Raw genomic sequence first — 12,105 nt, 5'->3', positions numbered from 1 at the left:
AAGGTCCACTTTATATATTAAAAAAAATCAGAATTTGGGAGAGGAAAATACAGCTGCCTTTAGGGCCTGTTCACACCTAAGCATGCCATTAATAATATGATACTGGGCAATTAACGCACACTATTGCACAACGCACCTAGCATGCATTACTGTGCCCTAGGAGCGTTGTGTTACCATCGCTTGTACTACTTATTTTCACTGCAATGCACAGTATTGTGGTACCGTGCGTTGTGCTCTGCCTCCTCGTTTCTGGCCAGAGTGTCCCAGGTTGCTAAGAGCCGGGCGATGTGTAAGGGCCATACACATCTTCCCTCCCAGGTCTTAGCAACCTGGGATGCTCGGGCCGGCTTCCTGCCCAGCTCCTGGTAACCAAGAGCTGGGCTGGACGCCGTCCAGTTCATCCCAGGTTGCTAAGAGCTGGGTAGGGAGATTCAGAGCCTGCAACAAGACGACGCCATGTCTGGCGGCGCTGTCTCCTCTACTCACCTCCCGCTGCTCTGCATTGCATTTGTTCAAAGGCCTGATGTTTCTAGGTAGAGGAAACTAGTCATTAGGCATAACAATATGTGAGAAAAAAAGCTCCAAAATGCTTGTTTATTCTACTCTGGAAATTAAACTCGTTTATCTGCATTGCAAAAGTCAGCATTCATCAGGAGCGTAAGGGGAGTTTGCCACAGATGCAAAAATCACTCCCTTCATATTTCAGGTCTGAAAGATAAAAATAATCCACGAAGCAGCAGGGATAAGAAAACTTTCTCACAGCAGATTGCGATGGAGGGTTCACACTTCAGCACTCTCTTGTGGTGCATTTAATTGCTCATATGCATTACATTCATTATAAAAATAACACACATGACAAATTTTTTTTACAACACAACGTATACATGCCTGCTAATTCCCAGTGCATTAGTATGGCCATATGTTCACTTTAAAGTACCCCCCTGCACCCTCAATACACAGAGCTCAGGCCTGCATTCCAGCCATGTGGAAACAGGCTTCCCCACTACGATACAACTCTGGCTTAGCAAAATACAAGATATTAGACACATGAAGGACCTGACAAGCTCTATCAAGGAGACAGGGACTCGTTTCCGAACCACATGGTTCTGGTGGGATGAATTTACCTCCACACAAGAGTACTGGGCTCTTTCGGTTTGAGTCTCTCTGGCGGATAGCTACCGTATTCCTGACATTCCTCCCCCCCAGTATTATTTCCTTCTGGGTCACGCCACCCTCCACCCCCCCTCCTTATTTATTTTCCCTTCCTACACCTGCTCCCTCTATTTTCTCCTCCTTTTTCTAATTTGCAGAGTCATTCATCCCGCGAAGCTCTGTAAAGGTTTGATCTGTGCTAACGGAGGCAAAAATGTATATTCTTCATGTATATTCTTTTCAACTTGAAGGTAATATTAAGGAAAATACTACATTATACCCACTAGATGGCGCTAAGGAATATGGGAAATAAATACTTATTTCCTCTGCTCCTCAGCATCATCCAGTGGCCACAGTATGGTATTTTTCTAACATTACAAATGACTTAACCCCTTCATGACTGAGGCCCTTTTTTCAATTTTTGCACCCATGTTATATTCCACATTTTAGGCCTGAAAATGTCCCTTCCTGCTCCGATCCTCCAGTGCTGACTGGCGGAACGGACGGGGGAGGGGGCGTGCTCAGCTGTCTCTGCCTTTAGATAGGCAGAGCCAGCTGTCAATCACGCAGCTGGGTGGATCCCGACAGTAATGTTGGGATCCGTCCCGGCTGCGGCGGTCTCAGCATACCGTGAGCTGTAGCTCACGGTATACTGAGCCTAGGGTGACGGTGAACGCTAGTTTATGTCCTCCCGTGACCCTGAGGAGAACTATGGGGGAAAACACTTACCCATAGTTCTCCTTTAAAAAGAAAAAAATACTAAGAACGTTAGTTTTTGCCTCCATTCGCAGAGAAAGGACGTTCACAGAGTCTTGGTATCAATATCAATGATCTTGAGAAGGAACATGATTCAAAGCTTAAGCTAATTTTAAAAAGGCTACATATGTAAATAAAATGTATGTACACAAGGCAAGCATCTATAGGGGTTTTTATTTTTTTTTATTTTCTGGGGTGAGATTTTATTTTTAGAAAACAATATTTTCTGCTAAACCTTAAGAATAATAATAACCTCGGAACAAATGATAACCCTCCGTCAGTTTCAGGCCAACGCCATTCTATAAATGTCCACTGTTTTCAGTGACGCCAGCTGTCTTTACCCTAGTAATCTCTAGGTGGGACCTTTCCTCTGAATGCTGAATAATGCTCGGCTTACGTAAATGTGTGCTGATTAGCGACTATCTCGAGAACAGCCTTGGTGAATTGATGGGACTCTGCACTCATTTTCCATTATACTAAGTGACCTCTGTGTAGCTAAAGGAAACTTTATGGCCAAGGGTCACCCGTTCCACTGTCTTCATGTTTGGTGATTGCTGGGTGACAATTACCACAGATTACAAATTATCAAGTTCAAGGTTGTGACAAGTGAAGCAAGAAAAGACTTTTCAGTGAACTGGTCCTATTTACACCATGGTTCCTATGGGCCCAAAGGAGCGGTGGCTTCTCTTGTTTAAGGGGGCAATTAAAGTTTGTTAGGCTATGGTAATGGCATTATCAGCTCCATGTATACAATAACAGGGAATTGTGGAGGCTTCATAAGTAGTGGGCTCGATGACTCAGCAGCTTTATCTTTTTATAAAATAGTTAATGCTGCAATTGTTTCTTCTCTAGAAGTATATTAAATTATGTTACCTAGATGCTTCATTGACAGCAGCAATAAACAGCTATGACAATGCATATGTACATAGGGTCGATTCATGCCAATCTGGTCTGTCTGTTAAATAGATGCATAGTGATAGTGACACAAATTTGCATATTTTATTATATCAGGTATATATGAAATGTTACATATGCCTGAATACCTCATTCAATACTCAGTACTTTACACTTGCACCCAGCAATTGGTGCACTCGACTCTGCTCTCTCCTACGTCTGCTGAATCATTTACGGATGTATCCGAATTACAGATATAACGAATGCAAACAAATCTGAATTTCCGATTCTGAAATCCGTTAGCGGTAGTCTGTACGAATTGGCGTTTAGTTTTCGTTTCGTTCGTTGCAGCAAAGTGACATTTGAGGGACATTTTTTTTTTTTGTTTGTTTACAGTCTGCAGAAGAGTGAAAAAAAGCGAGGTTCTCCCCCAATTCATACCAGACCCTTTAGGTCTGGTAGGAATGTTAGGAGGGACCCGCCGAATGCCATTCGGGTCTGTGAGGCATTCGGGAGTTCCGGAATGCTATGTAGCATTTGACAGCTGAGAATGTCAAATGGGCAGAGCGAGCTGTGACGTCACGGCTCGCTCCGCCCATCTGTTCACTTTCGAGCAGCAATGTCATTTTGCGGCGAGTTTTCGTCGGGTTCGGGCGGTCGTCCTGCTGCGGGACTTTTTTTATTTCAGCGGGTCGGCGGGCGTCGTGCATCGTGATTGGCGCTGGATTATATCGGTGAAGCCATTTATTTTATTTTTTTTAATTAAAGGAATAGTAAAAAATTGTCTCTTTGTTTTTTTTTCAATTGAAGGATTTTATCAAAAGTCTGGACTTGTTAATAACTATTTTATTTAACCCTTTAGTGAATGAGTAAGGGGGGCGGGGGGTGGCATCTTAAAGACAAGTGAATGAGTAAGGGGGGGAACCACACTTTTAGACAAAATCCTTTAATTGAAAGAAAAATCCAGAGTCAATTTTAGACTATTCCTTAAATTAAAAAAATGGCTCCGTCGATGTAATCCAGCGTCAATCACGATGCACGGTGCCCGCTGAAATAAAAAATGTCCTGTCGCACGACGACCGTCCGAACCCGATAAAAACTCGACACGAAAGTAAACAGATGGGCAGAGCAAGCCGTGAATTTTCGTTGCAGCAAAGTGACATCAAAATGTACTTTTTTAAATGTCACATTGCTGCAACGAACGATTGAACGAACGACAGAATACCGTTAACGAATTTCGTCCGAATCCGAATCTCGAAGCGAATTAAGTTTCAGGCGCGAATCCCGAAAAACAAAATAACGCAAAATCCAAATCAAAACAAAACTGAACACATTTTTTGCTGGTGCACATGTCTAGTGACTAGTCTAGATGATTTGATAGCTTACTACTCACTGGATGTTTTTTTTTAACATATAACTGAACAAGCCTTATTGGGGATATACCCCTCTAGCTCTAACTAACTTATGCCGCCATATGGATTTTAGGCTACACTCAGGCAGTCAAAGAGTTATCAGGTGCTGCTAGGCTCTCTGATTAGAAAGCCTAGTATGCTTTGCAAACCAAATATTATGGAAGTAACCTTGCAATAAATGTTTATTTGTCAAATCCAGATTTTATACTTATGAAAAACAATATAAAAACTGGTTTATGAACTAATTTTTTGTAATCATTAAAATGATTCAATTAAATTGTACATTTTTGTGTGTAAGGGCTCATGCACATGTGCGCATTGGGGCATACAATGTAAAAATTCTGGCTTTTTTCTGCGCCCAGGAAGCGCTGGGGCTATGTACTGCTGTCCATAAATATGAATGGCTGTGCATGGCTGTATTCAGCAACATATAGATGTATTTGCTGAAGTTAAAAAAACATGCTTCTTGTACCTGTCAGAGTATTGTTAGGGAACCAAAAAACGAGACAGAAACTTAAGTGCAGGTTAAAAATAAAAGGAGTTTCTTAAAAATGACAATAAACAAAAATGGCAAAAAAACAACAGAGGAAGTCCAGTACATTGTTGGTGCCAAGCCAGAGATCAGAGGCCAAAGCAGGTAGTCAGCTGAACCAGGTCAGGGAACACTGAATGCAGGATGAATGGAAACAATAGCCAGGAACCACGAGATCAGTCAGACAGAGACAGGGTTGTACATGGAGAACAGAAACAACAGCAGAGCACTTGGTAGCTCTGAACATGTGCAAGGGAGTAGACTAAATTGAACAGCTAATGGTTAAATAGTGAACTGGTGTTGCATCATAACTCTGAGACAGGAATTTGGCAGAAGTTTGTTAGTAGTTGCAGAATGATGATGTTTACAGGTTTGGTCATAAGGGGGCACCAAAGAGGAACAAACAGTGTAAGATATTCTGCAGCCAACTGGAGGAGGAAGGATAAGAAACCATGACATGTACTGTATGTTACCACTACATGACATGACATGTACTGTATGTTACCACTACATCTCCAGCATTAAGGGGTGTATGTATAAACAATTCGCAGAGCCATTCACCCTGTGAAATTGCATATGCATTTGTTCTGTGCAAACAGAAGCAAAAACTAATGTAGTTATTATATTATAGCCACTAGATGGGGCTGAAGAACGTAAGAAAGAAGTATGTTTTTCATATGCTCCTGAGCTCCATCTAGTGGCCATAATGTGCTATTTTTCCTTTTATTACATTCAACCTGGAAAGAAATCATGCATATAACAATCGTTTTTTGCCTTCATTTCACAGAATGCAATATACAGGCAATATTGCAGGACAAGTGGCTTTGCAAATTGTGTATGAATACACCCCTAAGTTTTTGACACCAATGGTTGCACTGCATGCCATTATTACAGATATGATGATGCCCAGCTCTGCATTACTACTTCAGGACACTGCCATTGCCTTATGTGATAGGCTGCCAGGAGCATCAAACAAACAGCCACACACATCATGTTGCTGACGTCAGTAATACATGCCTGCCCTGCTAGCTAGTGCAGTTTAGCTGGGTTCTCATTTTGCTGCCGCAGTCTTTTAGGGCTGAAATGCAGTAACATTTTAAGCCAGCTAACCCACCCACAATGTGTACATGATATCTGCCAGCCTTGCTTTACTCAATCATTGCAGCACACTCATATTTTTCCACCCTTGCAGCACCACCAGACATAGCATCCATGTTACTATATTGACAAGACCAGCAGGACACGTAAGCCTCCAATCATGTCACCAGAAAGGGGACAGATGCTGAGCAGTTATCCAAATGCTTTAAGAGGTCTATTCTGCATGTCCCAGTTTTTCAAGCTATAACGGTAATAATAATGGGGCAGACAGCAAACTGCAAGAAAAGGACAAGGGCATCTCCACCACCTTCCCCAAAAAAACGTCCTTGCCGTGCAGAAATCTTGGAAGTGGACTCTCTAAGATTTATAAAAAGCTGGTGAGTGACTCAACCTACCAATGCCTTTCCAAAGCTGAACTCTTCATTGTGACTGGTGTTCGGAGCCAACAGTGATCATTTCATATGACAGTCATAGGGGATGGGTGGCCCTTAAGTTCTGGTTCGAGAAGCCTAATAAAAAATATATTGTTATCCTTTCATGGTGTATATGAAAATCTGTCCTATATAGAATTAATTTACTAAATGTGTGGCAAGATAATATTTTCTATAGAGAATCATTCATGCTAACACAGTATGTTTCACACAAGTAGACTATTGTCCTCTCTGTGTTTTAAGAGCTTTATCCTTCAGTGATATAAAACCTTAGCCTGCAGCGATTAGATAAGACAACCAATCTTGGAGTCAATCACTACCTACTCTGTCCTGCCAGACAATTTTAAATATATAACTGCGGCCAAGATCAGCTCACAAAATCAGGGCAGTAAAATAAATATTTCAACAAAACGATAACTTCCACTGACATCTTAATATTTTCCGTGGATACAGAAAAAAGCATCTACATCACAATTGTTACTAGGTCTGGACCAATATGGCAATTACACCTCATAAAATGGGGAGTGTCAATTTGTTACCTGAAAATCTAAAACGTTCTGCAGACTGACAAAGCTGGAAACTCTTGAAGTCAATCTTTCACTTTGCCCTTTCAGGACAAAGTGACAGGTTCTCTTGACAGACCTTCAAATTATATCTTTGAGAAGCTTCCCCACCTCTCCGTTCATCTTTCCAATACCTCAGAAATACTTGGTACTCTTGGAATGAAGGAGCACATGACTTTCCTCCAGAATGTAATGCTCGAGTCTGAGTGGTCACACACATGCCCACTAACTGATCCTGCGAGACGGTCTTGTACTTTAACAAAAACCCATGGTCCCACATGTCCAGGAAATAGAATGGCATGTGCTGCCCACTGTTGCAGTGAATGGGCAGCTGATAGGCCAAGCTGTCTGGTGGTTCTTGCAGTTACAGGTCCTCTCAGTGACACTGGTGAATTTCTTACACAAGCAACCGTGAAGATGTTTTCCTCCCATTGCCCGCCAATAGAGATGAGGTTTGGGCTAATGTTGGATTCAACCCAACATTTCCCTGAGTTTCTGAACTGGCCAATTTGGCCAGTTCACCGACCACAGCCTACTGTTAGTCCTGTAGCACAAAGTAATTCATTTATTGGTAGTATTACAACTGCCAGTAAATGAACACTTCTGCTATGCAGGCTGCATCGTTTCATTGGCTACCTGTGTCTTTGCAACTATCCCAGTGCCCGGCAACAAATAAACCACATCCTTGACCAAATATGATGTCTGTGTACCAATGGTAAAATTTCCTTTCACCTCCTTTCCCACGGGTACAACAGGAAGTTGTAAAGTGTGGGGAATTCCCCTCTTAGACAGGTGTCCCTAGAATAGATGTCCCCATTAGAAGAATTTTCCTTATCTTTACATGAGTTTGAAAGATCCAAGATTGAAAGATCTTTTGGAAGATTTCCCCTTACATTAAATCTGACAGGTTAACTCTTCCCCACTGTGTCCAAAACTAAAAAGGGGTTTTGCTTAAAGATACAGTTTAAGACTTTAACGATAATCTTCATTCATATGGTAGAACCTGAAGAACCTGTATAACCAGGTTATATCAGGAAATTCTTCCTAGCAAATGTCTAGTGGCACGTTCAGGCACATGTGGTTTTGTTCCATTGCCAATCATCATGAATCCTGCAGTTCTTCAAGTTGTAGTCCATGTGACAATTTTCCAGCTGTTTTCAGAGCAGCAATCTTCTTCACTGACTTCCTGCCATATTCCTTTATGGCGATCAGCCACTGGTTGATATGTTGCTCCAGGTAGGGTTTGATGGTTGGAGTATATAGGTCACATCCAAACTTCTCCATCATGATCTCCTCTATGGAGGTCAGTATGGCAGGATAATATGTTTTCTGGCCTTCTGCAGTCAGATGGTCATTTTTGGATACGGTTAGACATGGTTTGAGTGCCCTAATAAAGGATGCTGCAGCCATAATTTGATTGCAGTAATTGTTCATCTTCAGATGAAGGAGAGTCCTGTCCTAGATGTTTACCACCAGGCCTAGGGACACAAAAGATAGTGGAAACGTCACGTGAGTTTGCATCATCCAATCTTCTCTGAACAGTCATTGCAATCAGCTATGGACAACTATGTTTCAGAAAAAAGTCATGGGAGAAATAGGGATCTGCCATTGCTGACATCCTGCTGATAATGCTGAGGACATGGCAGACCTTAACTTCAGTGAAGCCAGAACTCAATTCTTCTTGGTCTGTGATTGAGAATTTATTGAAGTGAGAAGTCAGCATAAAAGTCAGACTTTTTTAGAAGGAGATCACCAATGGCAACTTCCACATTTATCTTATGACAAGTTTCCTTTACAGGTCCCTTTGGTTCCATGTTTTTCATTGATTTCAATTTGCCAGTGGGGCCTCCACAGTTTAAAGGGTCCACATGGCTATAGCAGTTAGGAACCTATGGGAGTAAATTGTAGTATGTGACCACTCCCCTTCTATTGTCATAGCTGAGCAGTTCTGAAACTCAGGTCTTATGATGTGATAGTATTTTGCCAATGGGAAGGGGGCAGGCACAGACACATTTCTCTGTGGCAGTGTCATTCAATGGACTTCAAATTACTGTAACTTCTCTTCCTATGCAAGGAGCATATATTAATTGGTAATATATACACAATTACACCATTGCTTTTCCATTGGACCAGTGTTCCTTATATAATTCCACTTACCTATAATGATTATAAATAAACTCAAACCCTGGCCAGTGGATAAGAGTACTACGCATTCACTTATCACAATGAGTCCTGAGATGTTTCCATACTTATTTTCATTTCCTTGTCACATAATCTCTTTTGCTGGCTACATACATAATCTTTAATAGTGTGTATTGTTTTAGGAAGATTATGGCAGTGCAGGATTAAAAGGCTTATTTTATTATGTAAGACCATTGTTACATAAGGCGTTGGAAGCACCGATGTAAAATGGCGTGCTGCAAGGCATCTGGCCAGCTGAACTGCCTGCAGGTGAATTAGCAATACTGATAGGAAGTAGAAGGCTCAAGACGGACACAAGAGAAGTCTGCAGTAAACAACAGCGTTGAAATAACACTGAGGCTTGTGTATGCAAACTAGAGGAAGGGAGATGTGATCCCGAACAACCAATCAGGTTTTAGCTGTTATTATTTGAGTGAAAAATAGAAAATTTATGTTATCATCTGATTAGCTGCTCTTGGCTCCTTCATTTTTCTTAATTGTTCTCTGGAAATCTCAAGTCACACTACAATTAAACATGAAACGTTTTCAAGTCTTGGCCACACGCACTTTACATTGCTTGCTACTGAATATGTATGTACATAATGCACTTTTTTCAGCAACGATCTTCTTCACTGACTTCTTGCAGAATTATTTTATGGCAGTCAGCCACTCGTTGTTGCGTTGTTCCAGGTAGGGTTTGATGGTGGGAACATATAGGTCACATCCAGTGGTGTAATAATAGCCATAGCAGCCCATGCGGCTGCTATAGGGGCTGGGGGTGGAAGGGGGCCCATTAGGCCCCATTCACATGTAGCGACATACCTTTGCAGCGGCCGGGATAGCGCGACTTTCGGGGCGACGTTCCAGCGACGATCCAGCGACGGTAGCGCGACCTTCTCCGTCGGGCTTCATAGAAAAAAAGCAACATCGCGCAAAATCCGCCGAAAAAAGGGTCCTGTAGAAGCGACTTGCGACCGCGACCAGCGACATGGAGCTAAGACAGCTCCATTGACTATCATTAGCCGGCGACTTCTCGCGATATCGCACGGCAAAAATGCGCGAAATCACGCGATAAGTCGCTACATGTGAATGGGGCCTAGGGCGTTTGTCGCGCGATTTGCATTTTGCGCGATATCGCGCAAATGCTTGCATTGCAAAGAATGGAATCGCTGCAAACTCCGCTCCAAAAAGGGTCCTGCTGTAGCGACGCACGACCCGCGACAGCAGGACCCTTTGCCCCATTGCCTTGAATTGGAGAGCGATATCGCGCGGTAAATAGCCGCGATATCGCGGTAATTACCGCGCGATAAATCGCTCAATGTGAACGGGGCCTTAAGGATTGCAGAAGTTGCTGTTGATACTGACCCTGTACCTCAAGTGACATTTCCAATCAAGAAGAGCTGACATTAGATGTACAGGAGACAATGCAGACAGCTCTCCTGCTACCTGACTTTAATATCATTGACAATAGGAAGGTCACGGGGGGGCGGGGATCAACATTTTGCTATGGGGCCCCATGATCTACAGTTACACCCTTGGTCACATCCAAACTTAATTCTGATGATCTCCTCTATGGTGGTCAGTGTGGCAGGAGAATATTTTTTCTGGCCTTCTCCAGTCAGATGGTAATTTTTGGACTTAGTTATTTTGAGTGCTCTATTAAAGGATGCTGCAGCCATAATTTAATACCGTGTTTCCCCGAAAATAAGACACTGTCTTATATTTTTTTTGCCCCCAAAACACACACTAGGTCTTATTTTCAGGGGATGTCTTATTTTTTTTTTTTGTAATGTGCAACAAAATGTATAACAATCCAAAGTTATCTGGTATCACTCCGCCTGTCACAGTAACTGGCGCTATAGAGTAAGTATCGGCTAATGCGGCTCTGCTCCCTCCGCCACCGCAGCCTTGCTTTCTACAGCGCCGGCTTCCTTTGTCATCAGGGACAGCGGTTCAGCAGTGGGGACATCAGACAGTGGACAGCGCGGTAAAGTACAGTACCATTTACCGGTACACATTACAGTACAGTACCTATTGCATTAAGCAGTGCCTTCAGGGGACAGCAGTTAGTGAAGTATGGTACTGGAGTGCTCCCTGTCCCTGCAGGCTGATAGCATCTCTCCTGCTCTTCAAGTTCCCTCTCACATGCTACCACCAAACTAGGTCTTATTTTTGGGGTAGGTCTTATATTACAGGAATCTTGAAAAATAGTGCTAGGTCTTGCTTTCAGGGTAGGTCTTATTTTCGGGGAAACAGGGTAGCAGTCATTGTTCATCCTCACGTAAAGGAGAGTCCTGTCCTAGATTATTACCACCAGGCATAGGGACGGTGAGAATGTTTAATGAGTTTGCATCAGCCAATCTTCCACGAACAGCCATTGAAATCAGCTGAGGGCAACTCTACAGGAAAGACCTGTACATGGGGAACATTTTTTGGCCAGCAGGTCTTTCAGGGAGAGTCAGCACTTTTATATTTCAGAAAATAAATCATGGAAGAAATAGGCATCTGCCACTGCTGACATCTTGCTGATAATGCTAGGGACATGGCAGACCTCAACTTCAGTGAAGCCAGAACTCCATTGTTTCAAGTCACAATTTCAAGTGACACTACAATTAAACCTGAAGAGTTTCATGAAGAGTTTTTACGTTTTGGCCACTTCACATTCACTTTTATATGCATATGCATGTACATAATGTGCTAAAGGTGGGTGGGGGGGTCAAGGGCTGCGGGCACCACTGGCCTAAAGCTGTAATAAAGGTATTTACAGTAAAGGCAATACACATGTGAAGGAGATACACAATGTACTAACAACCTCCAACTTTACCAACTAGCTTACACTCTTAATTGAACAAACTGAAGAGAGAAGCTGATCGGTTGCCATGCACAGCTGCTCCAGATTTGTCTGCTCCAGTTTTGATAAATTCTCATAGATAAACTCACCTGAACCTTGGTCCCACCTGGCTGCCGGTCCCTGCAGCCTCTCTCACCCTCCGCCCTGGCAATGGAATGTCCCTCAGCGTCCTCACATCTAATACGCTGTAATAGACATAATGACTCATGGATCCTTAGACTGCTGGAGCAATGCA

Source organism: Nanorana parkeri, unplaced genomic scaffold (assembly GCF_000935625.1).
Source record: "Nanorana parkeri isolate BGI_ZX_2015 unplaced genomic scaffold, ASM93562v1 scaffold16, whole genome shotgun sequence".
In the NCBI taxonomy this organism is placed as follows: Eukaryota; Metazoa; Chordata; class Amphibia; order Anura; family Dicroglossidae; genus Nanorana; species Nanorana parkeri.
Note: the sequence above shows the minus strand (reverse complement) of the source record.